The sequence below is a fragment of the Bombina bombina genome, chromosome 1, assembly GCF_027579735.1.
Source record: "Bombina bombina isolate aBomBom1 chromosome 1, aBomBom1.pri, whole genome shotgun sequence".
NCBI classification, from domain to species: Eukaryota; Metazoa; Chordata; class Amphibia; order Anura; family Bombinatoridae; genus Bombina; species Bombina bombina.
Window position 1 is genome coordinate 626644863 of NC_069499.1, and position 26367 is coordinate 626671229.

Genomic DNA, 26367 nt, shown 5'->3' on the forward strand with positions numbered 1-26367 from the left:
ACTACCAATAGCCCTTAAAAGGGCCTTTTGCAGGGCATTGCCCCAAAGAAATCAGCTCTTTTACCTGTAAATAAGAAATACAAATACCCCCCAACAGTAAAACCCACCACCCACACAACCAACCCCCCAAGTAAAAACCTAACTAAAAAAACATAAGCTCCCCATTGCCCTGAAAAGGGCATTTGGATGGGCATTGCCCTTAAAAGGGCATTTAGCTCTATTGCTGCCAAAACCCTAATCTAAAACTAAAACCCACCCAATAAACCCTTAAAAAAACCTAACCCCTGAAGATCCACTTACAGTTTTGAAGATCCAACATCATCCTCAAAGAAGCCGGGAGAAGTCCTCATCGAAGCCGGCAGAAGTCTTCATCTAAGTGGCCCGAAGTCTTCATCCAAGCCCGCAGAAGTCTTCATCCAAGTGGCCGAAGTCTTCATCCAAGCCTGCAGAAGTCTTCAACCAGACGGCATCTTCTATCTTCATCCATCCGGCGCTGAGCGGCTCCATCTTCAAGACATCCGGAGCGGAGCATCCTCTTTGTTTGACATCTTCTTGAAAATGGTGTCCCTTAGATTCCGATTGACTGATAAAATTCTATCAGCCAATCGGAATTAAGGTTGAAAAAATCCTATTGGCTGTGGCAATCAGCCAATAGGATTGAGCTTTCATCCTATTGGCTGATCCAATCATATGATGGCAATGTTGTTACTATAGATCTTAATCTCATATCGAGGTACCTACTTTCCTGTACACACAGACTATTATTGCCAGATAAAATGGGTCTACCCGGTGGTGTCTTACTATCTTTGTGTGTCTTTGGCAATAAATAGAAAGTGGTTACCAGTGGTTGATGTACTTTTAAAAACTTATGTTCTTTCTTAGAGATAATGCTCTTATCTGCTGCGTTATTCAACAGGGAATCATGCGATTTCAAGAACATCTCTGTAGGATCTGACCATAAATGTTTATAACATCTCTTGTCTTTGAGTTGCTTAAAAACTCCCTTCAGGAATCGACGGACCATAGGACCATTTTACCACCCTTATCCAATGGCTTTATGACCACATTAGACAATAATTGCATTTCTTTTAATTATTTATTCTCCTGTACTGTAATATTGTGAAATCACCTCTTGTCAATGCTTAATAAATTATTAGTAATCAATTTCAGAAAAATTTCTAGTTCAGCAAATTGTGACAATTGAAACATAAACTTTTATTTTAACTTACGTTGTGACAACCATTTTGTACTAGAATCATCTGACCCCTCAATCTGTTCTAATAAAGAGATCTTATCTGTTAAAGTCTGTATTTGTGTAGGAAAGTATTGGCTATCCGGTTCAACATGATACAATTTTCTAAGTGTCAATTTGCATTAAAATAAATTAATATCTTTAATTGTCTCAAAAATTTCCATATTTGTATAAGGGAAGAATGAGAGACCCCATTCTAAAATTCTCATTTGTGTGAGAGAACCAGATCTATCAGAGAAATGTATAATCTTGGGACAGTTTTTATGACCTCAGTCTCTTGGACCAATCCTCCCTGTGATTGTATCCCCTCACTCCTTTATATCTCCATCTTGCCCTGTTTCTTAGGTCTCTCCCTCCTCTTCCCTCTCGCTCTTTGCCTTCACATCTGTGAATGCCCTGTCCGATGTACTTATCCCTGGGTCAATGGTTAAAAAAATCACTGGCTCTAACCCTTGGTCTTACTATAGAGGCACTGTTATACTCAGGAGAAGAGTATTCATATTGCTATGAAGAGATATTACCTTCAGTTTCTTTTGCCACAGGTCTTACATATGTCACCCTTCTCGGCGGTCTGTCATCCCAAGTAAAGACACGTCCTAATTCAAAATCCTGTATGTCCCTATTCATTTTATTACATTTGGACTGTATTAACTTATCTTCTATTTTATCCTGTTCCTGTCTCATTTCTTTATAAGCATTAACAAATGAATCTAAGGACTCAAATGTATTCAATTTCTTATTAAGGTCTGTTGTATATTTGTATAATTCTTTGATAATCTCGGATTCATAATAATAATAATCAAAATATTCACAAAAGTTTATGAACAATTAACGAGGGCCCTTTCCCACCTTTCTTTATATCCCTCTATATGGAAGGCAAAGCTAGGGAATAACCAAACTATTAACGCATCGATGTGCGGCAGATATGATCCACTACAGTGGATCATGTCCGCTCGCACTTGAATAAATCGGCCCTTTATGTTATTACCTGTTCTTTTCTGTAGTCTTATCCCCCGGGATATCATATTGTTAAGAAGATATCTTTGTAAGCTAGAAACCTCCCACTTTAATTTCAGTTGTTTTACCAAATTTGTTTTATGTTTTTTAAAACCATGGTAAATTGAGCCATCCCCAATTGCTGGGGTACTTTTTTCAGTTTCAATTGAGAAAGTCGCATTCAAATCAAATTCACATAACTCTTCATTAATCCCTGCCATAGTAAATTAAATTTGGGATACTTATTCAATGCCACGCAAAACATGAAATCTTTCCTAGAACACAGTAAAAATTGAAAAAACTGACACCGAAATTCAATAAAATATATATTACCAGCTACAGAGGAGTGTATAAAAAAGCCACTGAGTTATAGAAAACCACCATACCACAGTCTACTGATGTCAGCCAGTGCACTGGGATCTAAAAAACAAATATAAAAAAAACAAAAAAAGAAAAAATTATGTAGATCCTATCCAGCATAACTCATTTAAAGCAAAAATATTAATAACAACTGAAAGGCAAGGAAGAAATTGATCCCAAGGCATGTATTTATCAAGCCGTCAGCTGCAAATACGCTGGAATTCCGCAGCGTATTTGTGGAGCGCCTGATTCACCTTAGTTATCAAACCCTACAGACCGGCAAAAGTAGAATTTAGTGACGTAACAAACGATCCGCCGGACTCAGTCCGACACAGATCGATGCTTACGTCACTACAGATGTTCCGAACGCAAGTTCGGCACAAACTACTTTTGGAAGTTATCAAATTCCTACCAGGTATGCTCTGCCATAGGAATCAATGGGAGTCGGAAAGCAGAGAGAGCTTATGTTCGCTGCTGCCCGATATACTATTGATTCCAATTGGAATGTTTTCACCTAACACCCTAACAAGTACCCCGAGTCTAAACACCCCTAATCTGCCCACCTACACAGCCGCCACCTACATTATACTTATTAACCCCTAATTTGCCGCCCGACACCGCCGCCACCTAAATAAAACTTATTAACCCCTATCCCGCCGCTCCCGGACCCCGCCGCAACTAAATAAACTTATTAACCCCTAAACCACCGCTCCCGGAGCCCACCGCCACCTACATTATACTTATTAACCCCTAATCTTCCATCCCCAACATCGCCGCCACTATATTAAATTTATTAACCCCTAAACTTAAGTCTAACCCTAACCCTAACACCCCCTAACTTAAATATAATTTAAATATATATAAATAAATATTCCTATCATTATCTGCATGATTCCTATTTTAAACTAAATACTTACCTATAAAACAAACCCTAAGATAGCTACAATATAACTAATAGTTACATTGCAGCTAGCTTAGGGTTTATTTTTATTTTACAGGCAACTTTGTATTTATTTTAACTAGGTAGAATAGTTACTAAATAGTTATTAACTATTTAAAAACTTCCTAGTTAAAATAAATACAAATATACCTGTAAAATAAAACCTAACCTAAGTTACAATTACACCTAACACTACACTATAATTAAATACATTAAGTAAACTAAATACAATTAAAAACAATTATCTAAAGTGCAAAAAACAAACAAACATTAAATTACAGAAAATAATAAAATAATTACAAGTTTTTTAAACTAATTACACCTAATTTAATCCCCCCTAATAAAATAAAAAAGCCCCCAAAATAATAAAAATCCCTACCCTATATTAAATTACAAATAGCCCTTAAAAGGGCCTTTTGCGGGGCATTGCCCCAAAGTAATCAGCTCTTTAACCTGTAAAAAAAAAGTACAATACCCCCCCAACATTAAAACCCACCAACTGTTCCAATCAGCCAATAGAATGTGAGCTCAATCCTATTGGCTGATTGGATCAGCCAATAGGATTGAACCTCAATCCTATTGGCTGATTGCAACAGCCAATAGGATTTTTCCTACCTTAATTCCGATTGGCTGATAGAATTCTATCAGCCAATCGGAATTCAAGGGACGCCATCTTGGATGACGTCATTTAAAGGAACCGTCATTCAGTCATCGGATGTCGTTGGAAGAGGATGCTCCGCGTCGGATGTCTTGAAGATGGACCCGCTCCGCGCCGGATGGATGAAGCTAGAAGATGCTGCCTGGATGAACACTTCTGCCCATCTGGAGGACTACTTCTGCCCGGCTTGGATGAAGACTTCTGCCCGTCTGGAGGACCACTTCGTCCGGCATTGTTGAGGACTTCGGCCTGGTTGGGTGAAGACGCCTCATGGTAGGGTGATCTTCAAGGGGTGTGTTAGGTTTTTTTAAGGGGGGATTGGGTGGGTTTTAGAGTAGGTTTGGGTGTGTGGGTGGTGGGTTTTAATGTTGGGGGGGTATTGTACTTTTTTTTCAGGTAAAAGAGCTGATTACTTTGGGGCAATGTCCCGCAAAAGGCCCTTTTAAGGGCTATTTGTAATTTAGTATAGGGTAGGGATTTTTATTATTTTGGGGGGCTTTTTTTATTTTATTAGGGGGATTAGTTTAGGTGTAATTAGTTTAAAAAAACTTGTAATTATTTTATTATTTTCTGTAATTTAGTGGGGGGTTTTGTACTTTAGATAATTGTTTTTAATTGTATTTAGTTTACTTAATTTATTTAATTATAGTGTAGTGTTAGGTGTAATTGTAACTTAGGTTAGGTTTTATTTTACAGTTATATTTGTATTTATTTTAACTAAGAAGTTATTAAATAGTTAATAACTATTTAGTAACTATTCTACCTAGTTAAAATAAATACAAAGTAGCCTGTAAAATAAAAATAAATCCTAAGATAGCTACAATGTAACTATTAGGGTTTATTTTATAGGTAAGTATTTAGTTTTAAATAGGAATAATTTATTTCGATTTATTTAAATTATATTTAAGTTAGGGGGTGTTAGGGTTAGTGTTAGACTTAGGTTTAGAGGTTAATGCATTTAATATAGTGGCGGCAGTGTAGAGGGGGCAGATTAGGGGTTAATAAATATAATGTAGGTGGCGGCAGTGTAGGCAGTGGTATAGGGGGCAGAAGATTAGGGGTTAATATGTATAATGTAGCTGGCGGTGGGCTCCGGGAGCGGCAATTTAGGGGTTAATACATTTATTAGAGTTGCGGTGGGCTCCAGGAGCGGCGGTTTAGGGGTTAATAACTTTATTTAGGTGCGGCGGGGTCCGGGAGCGGCGGTATAGGGGGTAAACTGTATAGTATAGTGTGGGTGTTTAGTGACAGGGTACCAAGAAAGCTGAATAAAATCCGAAGAGCAGCGAGATCGATGACTGTTAGTTAACAACAGTCCGCTGCTCATCGCACCGTACTTGGTGCTCGGCTTTTTGACAGCTTTTTTTGGTAACTTTGGAGAACGTATTCAGGTCCATGGCCGCGATGTTAGGCGATCTTAGGAGAGCGTATTGGTGCCGTCGAATGCAAGAAAGTCGACGGCTTGATAAGTAGATGTCCAAATGCTCATATGGCATAGTGTTTATTAGCAAAAATATAACATGTTATAAAAATATATAAACAATAGTACTTAAAGGGACACTGAACCCAAATTTTTTCTTTCGTGATTCAGATAGAGCATGAAATTTTAAGCAACTTTCTAATTTACTCCTATTATCAAATTTTCTTCATTCTTGGTATCTTTATTTGAAATGCAAGAATGTAAGTTTAGATGCCGGCCCATTTTTGGTGAACAACCTGGGTTGTTCTTGCTGATTGGTGGATAAATTAATCTACCAATGAAAAAGTGCTGTCCAGAGTTCTGAACCAATAAAAAAAGCTTAGATGCCTTCTTTTTCAAATAAAGATAGCAAGAGAATGAAGAAAAAATAATAAAAGGAGTAAATAAGAAAGTTGCTTTTTTGCCTGCTCTATCTGAATCACAAAAGACAAAATTTGGGTTCAGTGTCCCTTTAAAAGGGAAACTAATTAGTAAAAGTCCCCCGCAGTATAGTGTGATTTTCACTTTCATCATCCTGAGAAACGATGTTAGCAGTAATCAAACAACAGTCCAATCACATGTGATGTTCACATCAACCGGCTAAAAGTGGCCTAAATCAGTTGTTACTGCATATATCCTCTATGTAAGAACTTAAAGTGAAAGTTAACCATAGCGTTTTTGAAACGCTAGGGTTGACTGTTTCATGCAGAAAGTGCCTTTATTCGTTTCAACCGTTCGCCGTTCTTAGCTGCTACAGCAGCCCACGGCAAAAAAATATTTTGCTAAGAGGTGACGTTTTCACCTCTTAGCAAATAGCTGTGTGATAAATCCGGCTCCCATGGGCACCAAACCGGATCTACCGCACGGCTATTGGCTAAGAGGTGAAAACATCACCTCTTAGCAAGAAAATGTTTTGGCCGTGGGCTGAAATTCACTTTAATGTGCAGTAATAGTACTAGTCCATACCGAACATCTCATGCCGTGAAAGGATATCACTTTAAGTTAGTTCATTATAGCCAACGTCTCATAGCAGTAAGCACATTTAGCAGCACATCATTGTAAAATATCAATACAGCATGTGCAGGTTAGTTCATCTGTTAATAGCATGCACTTAAAGTGATGGTAAATCCTAGCGTTTCTGAAACACCCATTATAATTTGCTATTTTTGGTCGTCACTTTTACAATCATTGACCATGTTGGCAGTCTGTCTGTTTGGAAACTTAAAGTGATGATAAATCTTAGCACTTCAAAAGTGCTAGGATTTTCCATAATAAAGACAATCTTCATTCACGAGTTTACAAAAAAACGGTGTAAAAGGTACATTTATTTTGCCGCAGCTTCACTGCTACATTTTTGCACCTCCGGCTGCCCACAAGGACTTGTAACCTGAAACGTTGTTCCATTTTTCTGCTCTTAAATAAAACTTTTTCAGTGAAAAAAGGTGGTGCAACTGTATCGTCGCTTTTTACATGTTTACAAGCTTGGCACCGAGGTAGCCCTCCTTGATAGGACCTGAATGATGACTATCAAGAAAGGACTTGGAAATCATTATAAAATTAGGTTAATTTTTAAAATAAAAGGAGGAAATCATTATAATACATGTATATGGGTCAATTGGTATTCACATTTAACCCCTTAGTGACCAACGACGTATGGGGTACGTCCTGCAAAAAAATGCAGTTAATGACCAAGGACGTACCCCGTACGTCGTTGGTCTTTGAAAGCAGTGGAAGCGATCCTGATCACTTCCAACTGCTTTCATGTTATAGCAGTGATGCCTCGATATTGAGGCATCCTGCTATAACATTTTTTAGCCCACCGATGAAGAGAGAGCCACCCTGTGGCCCTCTCTGCATCGGCCATCAATGGCCATGTTCGTTGGTGGGTGGGAGCTGATCCAGGGAGGCGGGTGGGCGGCCATCGGTGGGGAAGGGGGCGAGATCGAGTGCGCGTGCACGTGCGCGAGTGCGCGCGCGCGCGTGCACGGGAGCGGGTGCGCGCGCGCGCGGGTGGGAACCCTACACTATGGAACAAAAGTTAAGTGTTACACGGTGGGAGAGAGGGTGGGAACAGAAATTAAGTAGTTATTTAACGATCTGGGAGGGTGGGAGGTTGGGGGTTGAGGGGGGGCAGCTACACTACAGAAAATATATTTTTTTAAATAATAAAATATAATAAAAAATATATTTGATTTCAAACTGGGTACTGGCAGACAGCTGCCAGTACCCAATATGGCGCATAATAAGGCAGAGAGGGGGGTTAGAGAGCTGTTTGGGGGGGATCAGGGAGGTTGGGGGCTAAGGGGGGATCCTACAGAGCAGAATTATCATTTTTATTTTTTTTTTAAATCCCCAAAAAAATCTTATTTTAGTACTGGCAGACTTACTGCCAGTACTTAAGATGGCGGGGACAATTGTGGGGTGGGGGAGGGAAGAGAGCTGTTTGGGAGGGATCAGGGGGTGTGATGTGTCATGTGGGAGGTTGATACCTACACTAAAGCTAAAATTAACCCTGCAAGCTCCCTACAAGCTCCCTAATTAACCCCTTCAATGCTGGGCATTATACACGTGTGGTGCGCAACGGCATTTAGCTGCCTTCTAATTACCAAAAAGCAAAGCCAAAGCCATATATGTCTGCTATTTCTGAACAAAGGGGATCCCAGAGAAGCATTTACAACCATTTGTGCCATAATTGCACAAGTTGTTTGTAAATAATTTCAGTGAGAAACCTAAAGTTTGTGAAACAATTTGTGAAAAAGTGAACAATTTTTTTTATTTGATCGCATTTGGTAGTGAAATGGTGGCATGAAATATACCAAAATTGGCCTAGATCAATACTTTGGGATGTCTTCTAAAAAAAAATATATGCATGTCAAGGAATATTCAGGGATTCCTGAAAGATATCAGTGTCCCAATGTAACTAGCGCTAATTTTGAAAAAAAGGGGTTTGGAAATAGCAAAGTGCTACTTGTATTTATGGCCCTATAACTTGCAAAAAAAGCAAAGCACATGTAAATATTGGGTATTTCTAAACTCAGGACAAAATTTAGAAACTATTTAGCATAGGTGTTTTTTGGTGGTTGTAGATATGTAACAGATTTTGGGGGTCAAAGTTAGAAAAAGTGTGTTTTTTTCCATTTTTTCCTCATATTTTATAATTTTTTTTTATAGTAAATTATAAGATATGATGAAAATAATGGTAGAAAGTCCATTTAGTGGCGAGAAAAACGGTATATAATATGTGTGGGTACAGTAAATGAGTAAGAGGAAAATTACAGCTAAACACAAACACTGCAGAAATGTAAAAATAGCCTTGGTCCCAAACGGACAGAAAATGGAAAAGTGCTGTGGTCCTTAAGGGGTTAATAGTTTACATTACTGCAATACAAATGTCTGGGTTTAGTGTCCCTTTATTGGCAGCTAAAATAGATCTTAATATATCATTTGGGTTTACATGTCTCTTATGGCTCTAGGGACATTATATTGCCACCTTTTTATATTTTCATTGTAGCTGCATTAATTGGTCAAGATATGGAATAAAGCATCTCCTTTCACTGTAAAAGCTTATTACTATTAGTAACCATACTCAGATCTAAAGTACAATATCTATTCTGCAAACAGGTAATTGGTTCTAAATGAAAGGGACAATAAACTGCAGGATACAGCTACTTTACATTGGTCACCATGCCTTGTTTTTGTTCTTGTACCTGTAGCTCCCTTCAAAGCTGTTCTCTTATTTTAACCCTTTGCTAGTGTTGATTAGTGAAGTTCTGCATCTCCACACTGGGTGCTGCCATCTTGGAGTATTCTTGTGGACTATGAGAGAAACAGGGCTCATTCACATATCAGATATATGGTTGTTTTTCTGACAAGCCTTATTGCACACTTCAGTTTGGCGTGCACTATAAAAATCTACCATAATGAGTCCAAACAAATCTAATTCTCTGAAGCGAGTGCTATTAACCTAATCCTGCACTGAGCAATTCACGGCTGCTTTTCTCGTGACCTCCATATCATCTGGAAACTGTGAAAGCCACAATAAAAAAGAGGGCGCCTCCTAGTTCAGGATATCATTGGACATCATGTACCAAATCACCCCAAGAAACTGAAAAGGTACTCACAATGATGGCAGCACTCAAGGGTGCTAATTTATACTCAACTGCTCCCATATCCAGGAAACTGTCTGATGCTGGGAACCTTCAGTTATTGTATAAATGACTTTAACTCATGTGTAAAGTTAATAACTTTAATAAAATCTTTAAAAAAACAAAGGTGGCTTCTGCTTCTCCACACACTGATCTGTGTAGCTGTTCCCTCTCCTAGGAAGATTTTATTACAGTTATTAACTTTACACACAAGTTGGAGTAATTTATACAAGAACTGAAGATTCCCAGCATCAGATTGTTTCCTGGATATGGAAACTGTTTTGTGAGAGCATTGGGCTGAGGCACTGGAATCACTCAGCACACCAGAACTAGCACATTTGAGTGCTGCCATCATTGTGAGTACTTTTACAGTTTCTTGGGCGCTTGGAATTTTGTGGCGCTAAACAAAGAAATGATAATAATAATAATAATGTAAATTTATATCCTGCACTAGGAGGTGCCCTCTTTTTTTTGTTGTTTTCAATGATTTTGAAGTGGCTGCATTGCTTTATATTATTCATAAGTGATTTTTATATAATTGTTATGCAATTTTAAATTGTGTAAAAGCAATGGAAATATGTAAAGATTCTGTTTTCTATTGTGCAAGCTAACCCATCTGTCAAAAAGCGAGTAACCTCACTACTCTGTGAAAGCACACTGCTTCTGTCACAAGATGCAACAATATGCGTATTACCAGACGGTGGTGCCCAGTATAAAGATCCAGAGCTTTACCAACTGGCTTCTGTAATGGGTTAGAATAAGAGAATAGCTTTAAAGAGAGCTGCAGATACAAGAGAAAAGCACTAGCACTTTAATATCCCTTTAAATACAAGCTGGTTTCTATTAACCTTTTTATTGGTTTTTACTGTTCAGCATCATCTGGATATAAACTAGATATCCAACTAGGATGACAAAGCCAGAAGCTATGCTGGCGATGACATACGATTCACTTTTAAGCTGACATTTACTTTTCTTTTATGGCTTTCACTTTTGCTATTTTCCTAAAATTAAACATTGCTAGGCATTCCCCTACACCACTGTAGCTAGTCATTTAAAGGGTTTTTGTACTCAAATTTCTCTGTTAAGTATATGACTTATATAAGAGCAGCCGTTAAATGTTTCTATATTTATATATATCATTACAAAGGAAAGACTTTTTAAATTTAAATAGGGATTGAAGTATTAAGTAAGATTAAATATTTTGATACAATGTCAGAACAGGCTGTAGAGCTACAAGATCAGGTAGAGACATTCCAGAAAGTGGGGATAATTCATGATCTACTATGGTCATGATGGGTTAACAGTATCTACTCACTTGGCGAAATATACTTGTAATAGGTATTGAATGGTAACCTAAGAGATACAGTTATGAGCTAGATTATGAGTGGCTAACAGTTGAATGCGAGCTATAAGGGGTTTATTAACGCTTTTTGAGAGTGTCGGAAGTAGCCGTTGTATAGCGAGTTTAAAGTAAACGGGTTTGCTTGAGCAGAAATTAATTTAACTTGCGTCGGGACAGCCTGACTTCAGAGCTCTGTTTAACTGTTACACGAGACAAAAAGTTGCACAAAACATATCAAAATTACATTTAAAAGTACAGTTACACTCATAACACTATCTAATACAAATTATAAAAAATTATAAGGGCTCAAAGATATGAGGTCTCAGGTGTTAGAAAAAAGGCTGCAAAGGGCTTTTGACATAGAGATATATACATCAACAAGTATGTGTGTGTATATATATATATATATATATATATATATATATATATATATATATATATATATATATATATATATATATATATATATATATATATATATATATATATGTGTGCAAACAAGTAGAATGTAACGGATCAGAAAACTGATCTGTAAACAAGCAGCACCAAAAGTTGCGCTGATTGGGGGGAGAATATTTAGCAGCTGTTAAAAAACAAGTACATTAGAGGGTGGTAGAAACTCACCAACAAATGTAAAAGTTAAAAATGGGTACAAGGGAAACAGTGCTCAAAAATGTTATATCTAAAACATATTATTATGTTTTATGTTTTAGATATAGAATTTTTGAGCGCTGTGTTCCCTTGTACCCATATACATACATAAATATATATATATATATATATTTCATGTAAGTGGCAAGAGTCCATGAGCTAGTGACGTATGGGATATACATTCCTACCAAAGGGGGGGGCAAAGTTTCCCAAACCTCAAAATACCTATAAATACTCCTCCCACCTCACTCATACCTTAGTTTTACAAACTTTGCCTCCTTATGGAGGTGGTGAAGCAAGTTGTGCTTGATTTTCTTCTGTGATAGGCGCTTCTAAGCATATTGAAGCCCAGTTCCTCTCTAAGTACAGTGTTTGTCTGAGGGATGTGAAGGGAGTATTGCCTGATGATACCATGTTTTCACCTATGGGAAATCTATTCATAAGGCTCTCTGTAAATCGGTCGCAGGGATTCATCTGCTGCCTCCCTTTATAGATTGATATTATACTCTTGTACCATTACCTCTGCTGATATGTTTCAGTACTTGTTTGGCTGTCTGCTATATGTGGATGGGTGTCTTCTGGTAAGTATATATAATTTTTTAAGACACTCTCAGCTATGTTTGGCACTTTATCTTATAAAGTTTTAAATGTATATTGTATATATTTGCCATGAGTCAAGTCTGTGTATTTCCCTTTGCAGTCTATACAGTTTCAGCTTGGGAATTATGTTTATGGGAGTTTTAGGCTTACCTGGGGTTCCAGTTAATTTTAACTTGAAGTCTTTTTTTTTTTTTTTTTTTAAATAAATTTGCGGGCTTAGGCTCGCGATGACGCAGAATGTTACTTTTTATTGCAACATTTTTGGCGCGAAGATTTTTGGCGCAAAGTCGCGTCTGCCATGATGCGAATCACGTCATTTCTTGCAACATTCTTGTCGCAAGGTTTTTTGGTGCAGAGTTTAGCTCAACAATTAATAGATCCTGAATTGTCTAGCATTGTTCTTTTACTTCAACATGCTAATGTTTTTATTTGTGATGCTATATTTGATGTCATTAAGATTGATATTAAATCTATGTCTTTAGCTATTCTTACTAGAAGAGTTTTATGGCTTACATCTTGGAATGCTGATATGGTGTCTAAATCTAGATTACTTTCTTTATCATTTCAGGGTAATAATTTATTTGGTTCTCAATTGGATTCTATTATCTCCACTATCACCGGGGGAAAGGGAATTTTTCTGCCCCAAGATAAGAAATCTAAGGGTAAATTTAAAGCTCCCAATTGTTTTCGTTCCTTTCATCAGAATAGAGAACAAAAAAGCCTTTCCTTCCCCTAAGTCCTCTGGTTCTAATTTGAGACCATCTCCGAATTGGAATAAATTCAAGCCTTTCAAAAAACCTAATCTAGCCCCTAAAACTGCATGAAGGTGCGGCCCTCAATCCAGTTCAACTGGTGGGGGGGGGGGCAGATTGAAATTATTTCAACACATTTGGACAGAATATTGTTTCTCAGGGGTATCGAATAGGTTTCAGAATAAAACCTCCCATGGGAAGATTCTTTCTTTCTCATGTTACAATAAACCCTGTGAAGGCTCAGGCTTTTCGCAAATGTGTTTCAGACCTGGAGCTTTCAGGGGTGATTGTTCCAGTTCCTCTGCAGGAACAGGGTTTGGGTTTTTATTCAAATCTATTCATTGTCCGAAAGAAAGAAGGTTAGTTCAGATCAATTCTGGATCTGAAATTTCTAAATCATTTTGTAAGAGTCCCAACTTTCAAGATGGTGACTATAAGGACTATTCTGAATTTTTGTTCAGCAAGGTCATTTCATGTCCACAATAGACTTACAGGATGCTTATCTTCCAATTCCGATTCATCCAGACCACTTTCGTTTTCTGAGATTCTCTTTTCTAGACAAGCATTACCAATTTGTCGCTCTTCCATTTGGCCTAGCGACAGCTCCGAGGATCTTTTCAAAAGTTCTCGGTGCCCTTCTATCTATAATCAAAGAGCAGGGTATTGCAGTGTTTCCTTATTTGGATGATATCTTGGTACTAGCTCAATATTTTCATTTAGCAGAATCTCACATGAAACAACTAGTGTGGTTTCTTCAAAGACATCGTTGGAGGATCAATTTACAAAAGAGTTTCTTGATTCCTCAGACAAGGGTCACCTTTTTAGGTTTCCATCGAGATAGATTCAGTGTCTATGACTCTTTCTCTGACAGTAGGAACAAAAAGAAAGACAAACTGGCACTACACTGTAATGATAGATGAGATAGGAATTATAAAATTCCGGTGCTACCCCTCAAATCTATATAAGGAACAAAGGGACAGGAAAGTAAGGGGTTACTGTAGCACTCACTCTCACTTTAATTGAAGATATAAAATAAGAACATTCATACTTTATTATTATTAAGTAAAACCAGGATAAACATCCCTAGTGGTTAAATTATGCTACCCACAACCACCTATTATACTAAAATAAAAGCAAAGTTGGCCCTCCTAACACTCCTCTGTTTCCTGGCCGATAACTGGAAGCGTCGGCATCAGGTGGCTGGAGTGATAGGGTGAGCCGGTAGAGAACGTGCTGTACAAACGCGTTTCGGCTATTAAAAAGCCTTTGTCAATGTTTCACATTCCAAGTCTAAAAATAGTAAGCCGAGGCTCCGATGTTCGGAGCTTAATATCTCCCCAGAACACCGGTCATTAGCCAATCCGGGATCTTTCCCAGGTTCCACCTTCATGTCCTCCAATCGGTTACGGGCTTAGTTCACGCCCATACAAAAGTATTCATCCGATTGGAGTAGAGCAATTCACCTTGACAGTGGTGGATTAACATGCATGATTCACGTCCGTAAGAAAGTCTCCATCTGATTGGAGCAATACCACACGCTTTGTCATTGGTGTAATATCGGACTCTGTGAAATCTGCATCCTATGGCTACTTAACCTTAGATACTTTAAACCCCAATGCATCCATGGAAAAATCCATCATCCAAGTCGATCGTAATAATGATGACTTTAAACTGTGTACAGATTTGTGGAGACATAGGAATGTTACCAATATTATCTCCCCGAAGTAGTTAGTTATGTATTTTGTGGGCTTGAAATACTCTGTGTTTAGATACGTAAAATCCATACAAAGATATGTATTCGTATCCGATAAGTACCAGCAGACCATAATATTACACTTAAACATATAATCCTATGCACATCTCTGTGTGTTTCACCTTCATATACTGGACTATACCTATATAGCATAAATTCTTTTTCAGTCTCTTATAGGCATAGGAAGGAGTAAAAACATTACCCCTTCGTATATGGGGACATTAATTGTTACAAAGTTCACTCCACAAACGACCATTCCGTGAAACAATCATCAATGTATACTAGATGGTGGAAATTGTTTAGGTCAAAATTAAATTTATTGACGAGGGAAAAACACAAATATCAGGATGTAAAGTAAAAGAAATTATAAAAATCCTAGACCCCCAACCTCGACCCTGTGGAAGCTCAAAATTAGCTCCCAAAATAGGACAGTTGATCAGGTTCATTATATCTGTTCTATTTTATAACTACATATCATCCTGGAGATATGTTCCATCCCTCCTCTACGATACTATACATAACCACTGTATATGAAATAGCCATAGATTCTAGAAGACTGTATATAACTGGCAGAATACCAAAGGTAATAGCTCTTAGTAGTTTAAAGCTTATCGTATTACTCCTTCTATCATGCCATACAAAATGTGGCTAATTTTATAGAATAGTATCACAAACATCATCAGTTATGATTTACAAAAAACTGAACCGATAGTCATGTGTAATATCACATCTCTATCCTAGAACAGAGATTATCAATCTGATGATTATAAATATTAAAGATGACCTATAGATGCTATTGGTTATTTCAGATATACACCCAGTAATTGTTGAATTCATTCATACCATTTGGTATGACCGTGTTCAGATTAAAGACCCATTTAGTTTCCATTTTAAGGAGTCTTTGTTCAGTCTCACCCCCTCTTATTCCTGGTTTTAGTTTTTCAAGACCCCAACATTTCATTACATTGGTATTCCCATTATGAGACTGTAGGAAGTGTTTAGCCACACTAGTGATTTGTTTTTTCTTTTCTACATCTCTCTGGGCTGTCCTTATATTGCTTAGATGTTCGGTCATACGTGTGCCCAAGCAGCGTGTAGTCATACCAACGTAAAATAAATTGCAACTGCATGATAAGCAGTAAATCACGTTGGTACTCTGACAATTGATGTATTCTTTAATAGGCCACGTTTTACCAAATCTATCCACTATTGATTGTTTTTTTACCATATGTTGGCACACTTTGCAGTGCCCGCACGCATAGGACCCTTTATTACTAGGATTTCTTTTGGCATTTCTATCATAGTGACTGTTCACCAACTTGTCACGAAGATTATTAGCTCTCCTATATGTTATCAAGGGCCTATTGGGTAACAATGGTTTTAATAGGGTGTCCTGAGTAAGGACATGCCAATGTGTTTGCAAAATGTTTGTGATCTCATTACTTACTGGTGAGTAGGTGGTAATAAACCTCAGGGGGTGTCATTTGTCTTAACTTTGGGAGTTAATAACTCCTTACGGTCTTTGCGTAAAGCATTATTATATGCCTTGGCCAATAATTTCCTCGAATACCCACGTTCAAGTAGTCTCTGTCTCAGGTCTCTTGCTGACTCTTTGAAATTCTCAATAGTACTACAATTGCGTCTCAAACGTATATACTCCCCCATAGGTAATCCCCTAATAGTATTCGGGTGATGGTAACTACTAGCATGTAGGATGTTGTTTGTTGATGTGGGTTTTCTATATGCGTTTGTTATAATTGCATTATCAGACTTTTGGATGTACAGATCTAAAAATTCCACTTTAGATTTTTCTACAGTTGAGGTCAGATACAATCCAAACGGATTAATATTGAGAATCCTTATGAATTCTGTCAGGAGGTCTTCCGGGCCATTCCATACAAAAAATATGTCATCTATATATCTGGACCAGTGGGATATGTAACGGGTAAGATGTTGGTGGTTCTCATGGAATACCACCGTTTCCTCCCACCAGCCCAGATATATGTTGGCGTATGTTGGGGCACAACAAGTGCCCATGGCCGTACCACAGGTTTGTAAATAGAATTTGTCGTCAAAGACGAAAAAATTGTGTGTTAAAACAAATTCCAATAATGTTAGGATAAACTCCTTGACCTCCTGACTCATTTTGGTATTTTTCTCAAGATAGTAAGAGACCGCTCTACATCCCCATTCAGTTTTAATACTCGTGTAGAGCGACTCCACATCACATGTTACCAACAATGAAGAATTCATATCTAATTTTAGATCATTTATTTTATTTAAAAGATGCATTGTGTCCCTTGTATATGATGGAAGGGATTCCACAATGTATCTGAGTCTAGCATCAATATATCTACTTGCTTTCTCTGTTAAGGAGCCTATCCCGGAGACTATTGGTCTTCCGGGTGGCTTGGAAACATCTTTGTGTATTTTCGGTAATAAATACAGTGTGGCAATTATGGGTTTTTTGGTCTCAAGGAAATTAAATTCTTTCTGATCAATTAGGCCTTCAGTTAGAGCTGAATTTATCAGTTTATTATAGCTGTTTAAGAACATGTCCATAGGATTACACAACAGAGTCTTGTAATTCATAGGATTGTTTAGTTGGCGTAATGCTTCCTCTCGGTACATAGTGTCAGGCCAAATAACAATATTGCCTCCCTTATCACTACCCTTAATCTGCACATTTTTCATTTCAGTTAATTGTTTTAGTGCCTGACTTTCTTCTCTACTTAGGTTGTAATTAGAATTTATTACGTGTTCCTGAATCTGAAGAATGTCTTGGCACACTAAATTAAGAAAAGTTAGTGCACTATGTGATGTGTTATTTGGAGGTACAAATTTTGATTTAGCCTTCAAAATAGAACGCCAACTGTTGTTCTTTTCAATTTCCACATCACTGATAGATTCCTCTAACAGTGATATTAAATCACTGATGGCTAATCGGTCAGCATCATTTAGTTGGTCATACTCAGAGTTACTAAAATATTTTTTCAACAAAACCTTTCTAGTGAAAAGGTGTAGATCTTTTATTGCCTCAAATTTATTAAATGGTGGTGTGGGTATGAAAGATAGGCCTTTTTTAAGGACTGATATTTGTTCTGGAGTCAGAGTTAAATTGGAGAGATTAATGATATTTAATTCAGTGGTGTTTGTTTCTTGTGATATGATGGTTTTTGTGTGAATTTCACTTGCCTCCTGGTTCTGGGTTTTGCTTTTACGCCCCCTTCTATTTTGAAGGCTAAATCAAAATTTGTACCTCCAAATAACACATCACATAGTGCACTAACTTTTCTTAATTTAGTGTGCCAAGACATTCTTCAGATTCAGGAACACGTAATAAATTCTAATTACAACCTAAGTAGAGAAGAAAGTCAGGCACTAAAACAATTAACTGAAATGAAAAATGTGCAGATTAAGGGTAGTGATAAGGGAGGCAATATTGTTATTTGGCCTGACACTATGTACCGAGAGGAAGCATTACGCCAACTAAACAATCCTATGAATTACAAGACTCTGTTGTGTAATCCTATGGACATGTTCTTAAACAGCTATAATAAACTGATAAATTCAGCTCTAACTGAAGGCCTAATTGATCAGAAAGAATTTAATTTCCTTGAGACCAAAAAACCCATAATTGCCACACTGTATTTATTACCGAAAATACACAAAGATGTTTCCAAGCCACCCGGAAGACCAATAGTCTCCGGGATAGGCTCCTTAACAGAGAAAGCAAGTAGATATATTGATGCTAGACTCAGATACATTGTGGAATCCCTTCCATCATATACAAGGGACACAATGCATCTTTTAAATAAAATAAATGATCTAAAATTAGATATGAATTCTTCATTGTTGGTAACATGTGATGTGGAGTCGCTCTACACGAGTATTAAAACTGAATGGGGATGTAGAGCGGTCTCTTACTATCTTGAGAAAAATACCAAAATGAGTCAGGAGGTCAAGGAGTTTATCCTAACATTATTGGAATTTGTTTTAACACACAATTTTTTCGTCTTTGACGACAAATTCTATTTACAAACCTGTGGTACGGCCATGGGCACTTGTTGTGCCCCAACATACGCCAACATATATCTGGGCTGGTGGGAGGAAACGGTGGTATTCCATGAGAACCACCAACATCTTACCCGTTACATATCCCACTGGTCCAGATATATAGATGACATATTTTTTGTATGGAATGGCCCGGAAGACCTCCTGACAGAATTCATAAGGATTCTCAATATTAATCCGTTTGGATTGTATCTGACCTCAACTGTAGAAAAATCTAAAGTGGAATTTTTAGATCTGTACATCCAAAAGTCTGATAATGCAATTATAACAAACGCATATAGAAAACCCACATCAACAAACAACATCCTACATGCTAGTAGTTACCATCACCCGAATACTATTAGGGGATTACCTATGGGGGAGTATATACGTTTGAGACGCAATTGTAGTACTATTGAGAATTTCAAAGAGTCAGCAAGAGACCTGAGACAGAGACTACTTGAACGTGGGTATTCGAGGAAATTATTGGCCAAGGCATATAATAATGCTTTACGCAAAGACCGTAAGGAGTTATTAACTCCCAAAGTTAAGACAAATGACACCCCCCTGAGGTTTATTACCACCTACTCACCAGTAAGTAATGAGATCACAAACATTTTGCAAACACATTGGCATGTCCTTACTCAGGACACCCTATTAAAACCATTGTTACTGCTCTTGGGTGGACACTAAGCGCCTAATGCTAAAGGGACCCTTGGCTCTAATAAATTGACCCCTAGCGGTCAGGGAAGTGGATAATCAAAGAGAAAATTATTAAAGCGCCAAAAGGACAAAGGCTGGGTCTAAGTGAAAATATATCATTTATTACAATAAATATAGAAAACAATTAAAATATGTCTGGAGTACATAAAAATATATAAATTATATATATATCCTGGATCCAAGATTTAACAATAAGTAAAACAATAAATAAAAGCAATAAGTAAAAACAGATGTATCAAAAACTTGATTTGATCAGTACTTCGAATGGTTTGGAAATCTGATTTGTTGTGAGCAATGGTACAAGCTGTGTATCTTAATGAGTGGCTGTCTAATTATGTCGACAGTGCTAAGGAGGGTAGATTGAATGTTGTTTGATAGAGTGTGAGTGCTCTTGTAACAAATTGGTGTGAAAAAAATAATAATAAATTGGGGTGAAAAAAGTTGAAAAGATGGTGCTAACAAAGGTTAACAAAGAATAGTGTAAACCAACGATGTAAACACAACCAGCAATCCTTAAATTGAAGTGTAAGTGCGCAATTTGGTGATTCAAGTGTTAGAACATAATGGCAAACTCCAAAAAAGCCATATAAAAATATAATTTATATAAAATACAAAAAATCCAAAAATCCAAAATGGTCCTGAGAAAAGTGAACAGTCAAACAACAATGGAGAATGTCAGATTAGAAAAATTAAAATTAAAAAATGAAAAAATGAAGAAATGTACTTGTATGTCCCAAATAGATGTGGTGGTATTCCTCCCAGTGTTTTTTTCAAGTGTGAGATGTAGAAAGGACTCCTAAGTGATGACCCAATCGGTCAGTTCAGTGTTCTGCCATATTGATCCTTTCTGTCAAAGAAACAAGAACAATAATAGTGCAGACGTTTTACAAAATAGCTCCCTATCAGAGTATCACTTACCAGTCGACGCGTTTCGGTCAGGCATTGACCTTTATCAGTCTTGATAAAGGTCAATGCCTGACCGAAAAGCGTCGACTGGTAAGTGATACTCTGATAGGGAGCTATTTTGTAAAACGTCTGCACTATTATTGTTCTTGTTTCTTTGACAGAAAGGATCAATATGGCAGAACACTGAACTGACCGATTGGGTCATCACTTAGGAGTCCTATCTACATCTCACACTTGAAAAAAACACTGGGAGGAATACCACCACATCTATTTGGGACATACAAGTACATTTCTTCATTTTTTCATTTTTTAATTTTAATTTTTCTAATCTGACATTCTCCATTGTTGTTTGACTGTTCACTTTTCTCAGGACCATTTTGGATTTTTGGATTTTTTGTATTTTATATAAATTATATTTTTATATGGCTTTTTTGGAGTTTGCCATTATGTTCTAACACTTGAATCACCAAATTGCACACTTACACTTCAATTTAAGGATTGCTGGTTGTGTTTACATCGTTGGTTTACACTATTCTTTGTTAACCTTTGTTAGCACCATCTTTTCAACTTTTTTCACCCCAATTTATTATTATTTTTTTCACACCAATTTGTTACAAGAGCACTCACACTCTATCAAACAACATTCAATCTACCCTCCTTAGCACTGTCGACATAATTAGACAGCCACTCATTAAGATACACAGCTTGTACCATTGCTCACAACAAATCAGATTTCCAAACCATTCGAAGTACTGATCAAATCAAGTTTTTGATACATCTGTTTTTACTTATTGCTTTTATTTATTGTTTTACTTATTGTTAAATCTTGGATCCAGGATATATATATAATTTATATATTTTTATGTACTCCAGACATATTTTAATTGTTTTCTATATTTATTGTAATAAATGATATATTTTCACTTAGACCCAGCCTTTGTCCTTTTGGCGCTTTAATAATTTTCTCTTTAAAACCATTGTTACCCAATAGGCCCTTGATAACATATAGGAGAGCTAATAATCTTCGTGACAAGTTGGTGAACAGTCACTATGATAGAAATGCCAAAAGAAATCCTAGTAACAAAGGGTCCTATGCGTGCGGGCACTGCAAAGTGTGCCAACATATGGTAAAAAAACAATCAATAGTGGATAGATTTGGTAAAACGTGGCCTATTAAAGAATACATCAATTGTCAGAGTACCAACGTGATTTACTGCTTATCATGCAGTTGCAATTTATTTTACGTTGGTATGACTACACGCTGCTTGGGCACACGTATGACCGAACATTTAAGCAATATAAGGACAGCCCAGAGAGATGTAGAAAAGAAAAAACAAATCACTAGTGTGGCTAAACACTTCCTACAGTCTCATAATGGGAATACCAATGTAATGAAATGTTGGGGTCTTGAAAAACTAAAACCAGGAATAAGAGGGGGTGAGACTGAACAAAGACTCCTTAAAATGGAAACTAAATGGGTCTTTAATCTGAACACGGTCATACCAAATGGTATGAATGAATTCAACAATTACTGGGTGTATATCTGAAATAACCAATAGCATCTATAGGTCATCTTTAATATTTATAATCATCAGATTGATAATCTCTGTTCTAGGATAGAGATGTGATATTACACATGACTATCGGTTCAGTTTTTTGTAAATCATAACTGATGATGTTTGTGATACTATTCTATAAAATTAGCCACATTTTGTATGGCATGATAGAAGGAGTAATACGATAAGCTTTAAACTACTAAGAGCTATTACCTTTGGTATTCTGCCAGTTATATACAGTCTTCTAGAATCTATGGCTATTTCATATACAGTGGTTATGTATAGTATCGTAGAGGAGGGATGGAACATATCTCCAGGATGATATGTAGTTATAAAATAGAACAGATATAATGAACCTGATCAACTGTCCTATTTTGGGAGCTAATTTTGAGCTTCCACAGGGTCGAGGTTGGGGGTCTAGGATTTTTATAATTTCTTTTACTTTACATCCTGATATTTGTGTTTTTCCCTCGTCAATAAATTTAATTTTGACCTAAACAATTTCCACCATCTAGTATACATTGATGATTGTTTCACGGAATGGTCGTTTGTGGAGTGAACTTTGTAACAATTAATGTCCCCATATACGAAGGGGTAATGTTTTTACTCCTTCCTATGCCTATAAGAGACTGAAAAAGAATTTATGCTATATAGGTATAGTCCAGTATATGAAGGTGAAACACACAGAGATGTGCATAGGATTATATGTTTAAGTGTAATATTATGGTCTGCTGGTACTTATAGGATACGAATACATATCTTTGTATGGATTTTACGTATCTAAACACAGAGTATTTCAAGCCCACAAAATACATAACTAACTACTTCGGGGAGATAATATTGGTAACATTCCTATGTCTCCACAAATCTGTACACAGTTTAAAGTCATCATTATTACGATCGACTTGGATGATGGATTTTTCCATGGATGCATTGGGGTTTAAAGTATCTAAGGTTAAGTAGCCATAGGATGCAGATTTCACAGAGTCCGATATTACACCAATGACAAAGCGTGTGGTATTGCTCCAATCAGATGGAGACTTTCTTACGGACGTGAATCATGCATGTTAATCCTCCACTGTCAAGGTGAATTGCTCTACTCCAATCGGATGAATACTTTTGTATGGGCGTGAACTAAGCCCGTAACCGATTGGAGGACATGAAGGTGGAACCTGGGAAAGATCCCGGATTGGCTAATGACCGGTGTTCTGGGGAGATATTAAGCTCCGAACATCGGAGCCTCGGCTTACTATTTTTAGACTTGGAATGTGAAACATTGACAAAGGCTTTTTAATAGCCGAAACGCGTTTGTACAGCACGTTCTCTACCGGCTCACCCTATCACTCCAGCCACCTGATGCCGACGCTTCCAGTTATCGGCCAGGAAACAGAGGAGTGTTAGGAGGGCCAACTTTGCTTTTATTTTAGTATAATAGGTGGTTGTGGGTAGCATAATTTAACCACTAGGGATGTTTATCCTGGTTTTACTTAATAATAATAAAGTATGAATGTTCTTATTTTATATCTTCAATTAAAGTGAGAGTGAGTGCTACAGTAACCCCTTACTTTCCTGTCCCTTTGTTCTTTCTCTGACAGACAAGAGATGAATGAAGTTAGTTTTAGCTTGTCTAAACCTTCAGTCTCTATCATTTCCTTCAGTGGTTATGTGCATGGAAGTTTTAGGTCTCATGACTGCAGCATTGGACACAATCCCCTTTGCTCCTTTTCATATGAGGCCTCATTGGTACAACAGACTTTGCATGTTGTACCAATGGTGCAGGGATTATACTCAGATATCAGATCTGATATACTTAAATCCCAGCACTCAACTCTCTCTGACTTGGTGGTTGAACCATCACCTTATTCTTCAATGAGCCTTATTTGTTCATCCTACCTGGACTGTGATCACAACAGATGCAAGTCTTACAGGTTGGGGAGCTGTCTCGGGGTCTCTGACAGCACAAGGGGTTTGGGAACCTCAAGAGTTGAGGTAACCAATCAATATTTAAGAACTCTGTGCTATTTTCTGAGCTCTTCAGGTGGGCCTTTATTAAAGAGAGAACTTTACATTAATTTTCAAACAGACAATATTACAACAGTGGCATATGTCAATCATCAAGGAGGGACACGCAGTCCTTCAGCAATGAAAGAAGTATCTTGGATACTTTCTTGGGAAGAATCCAACTCTTGTCAAATATCTGCAATTCATATCCTAGGTGTAGACATTTGGGAAGCGGATTATCTCAGCCGTCAGACTTTACATCCGGGGGAGTGGTCTCACCATCCAGATGTGTTTTTTTATCTTGTACAGATGTGGGGTCTTCCAGAAATAGATCTGATAGCCTCTCATCTAAACAAGAAGTTTCCGAGATAACTTTCCAGGTCCAGGGATCCTCAGGCGGAGATGGTGGATACCTTAGCAGTTTCTTGGTTTTACCAATCTGCTTATATTTTCCGCCTCTGGTTCTTCTTTCAAGGGTGATCTCCAAGATCATAATGGAACAATCTCATGTGTTTCTGAAAGCACCAGCATGGCCTCAAAGGTTTTGGTATGCGGATGTTGTTCAGATGTACAGTTGCCAGCCTTGGCCACTTCCTTTAAGACCAGACCTTCTGTCTCAAGGGCCGTTTTTCCATCAGGATCTCAAATCTCTAAATTTGAAGGCATGGAAATTGAAAAGCTTAGTGCTTAGTCATAGAGGTTTCTCTGACTCAGTGATTAGCACTGTGAATCAGGCTTGTAAGTCTGTTTCAAGGAAAATTTATCATCGGTTTGGAAAACCTATATTTCATGGTGTTCCACTCATAATTATTCCTGGCATTCTTTCAGAATTCCTAGGATTTTACAGTTTCTTCAGGATGGTTTAGATAAGGGTTTGTCTGAAAATACTTTGAAAGGACAATTTTATGCTCTTTCTGTCTTATTTCATAGAAAGATTGCTAAACTTCCTGACATTCAATGTTTTGTTAAGGCTTTAATTTGTGTCAAACCTGTTAAATATATTTCTTCTCCTTGAAGTATCAATTTGGTTTTAAAGATTTTGCAGGCTCCTCCTTTTGAACCTATGCATTCTTTGGATGTTAAACTACTTTCTTGGAAAGTGTTATTTCTTTTGGCTATCTCTTCTGCTAGAAGAGTTTCCGAATTGTCTGCTCTCTCTTGTATGTCTCCTTATTTGATTTTCCATCAATATAAAGCTGTTTTGCAGACTTCATTTACATTTTTACCCAAAGTTGTGAATTCTAACAAACATCAATAGGGAAATTGTTCCTTCCGTGTGTCCTAATCCTAAGAATACTCTTGGATTTTCTTTGGATGTGGTAAGAGCTTTGAAATATGTTGAATCTACTAAAGATTTCAGAAAAACTTCTAGTCTATTTGTTATTTTGTCTGGTTCAGGGAAAGGTCAGAAATCCTCTGCCATTTCTTAATCATCTTGTTTGAAACTTTTGATTTACAAAGCTTATTTGGAGGCGGGGCAGTCTAATTCTACTAAATCAGTTGCCACTTCTTGGGCTTTTAAGAATGAAGCTTCAGTTGATCAAATTTGCAAAACACCAACTTGGTCTTTTTTGCATACTTTTACTAAATTTTACAATTTTGATGTGTTTGCTTCCTCAGAAGCAGCCTTTGGTAGAAAGGTTCTTCAGGCAGTTGTCCCAGTTTTATTCTAATGCCTTTTGATTTGAGTTTTTTTTTAAGAAAACTTAATTATTTTGGATTTAATTTCTCGGCAGATTTAGCTGTTGTTATTTTATCCCTCCCTCTCTAGTGACTCATGGTTTTACACATCTTGGGTATTATATCCCATACATCCCTAGCTCATGGACTCTTGCCACTTACATGAAATAAAACTTAACTTACCTGATAAATTCATTTCTTTCATAGTGGCAAGAGTCCATGAGACCCACCCTATTTTTTTGTGGTTATGATTTTTTGTATAAAGCACTTTATTTTTTCCAGTTTTTCCTCTTTTTGTATGCTTTTTACTCCTTCTTTTACACCTCACTTCTCGGCTACACGTTAAACTAAGGTATGAGTGAGGTGGGAGGTGTATTTATAGGCATTTTGAGGTTTGGGAAACTTTGCCCCCTCCTGGTAGGAATGTATATCCCATACATCATTAGCTCATGGACTCTTGCCACTGTGAAAGAAATTAATTTATCAGGTAAGTTCTTACATAAATGTTGTTATATGTGTGTGTGTGTGTACATATGTATT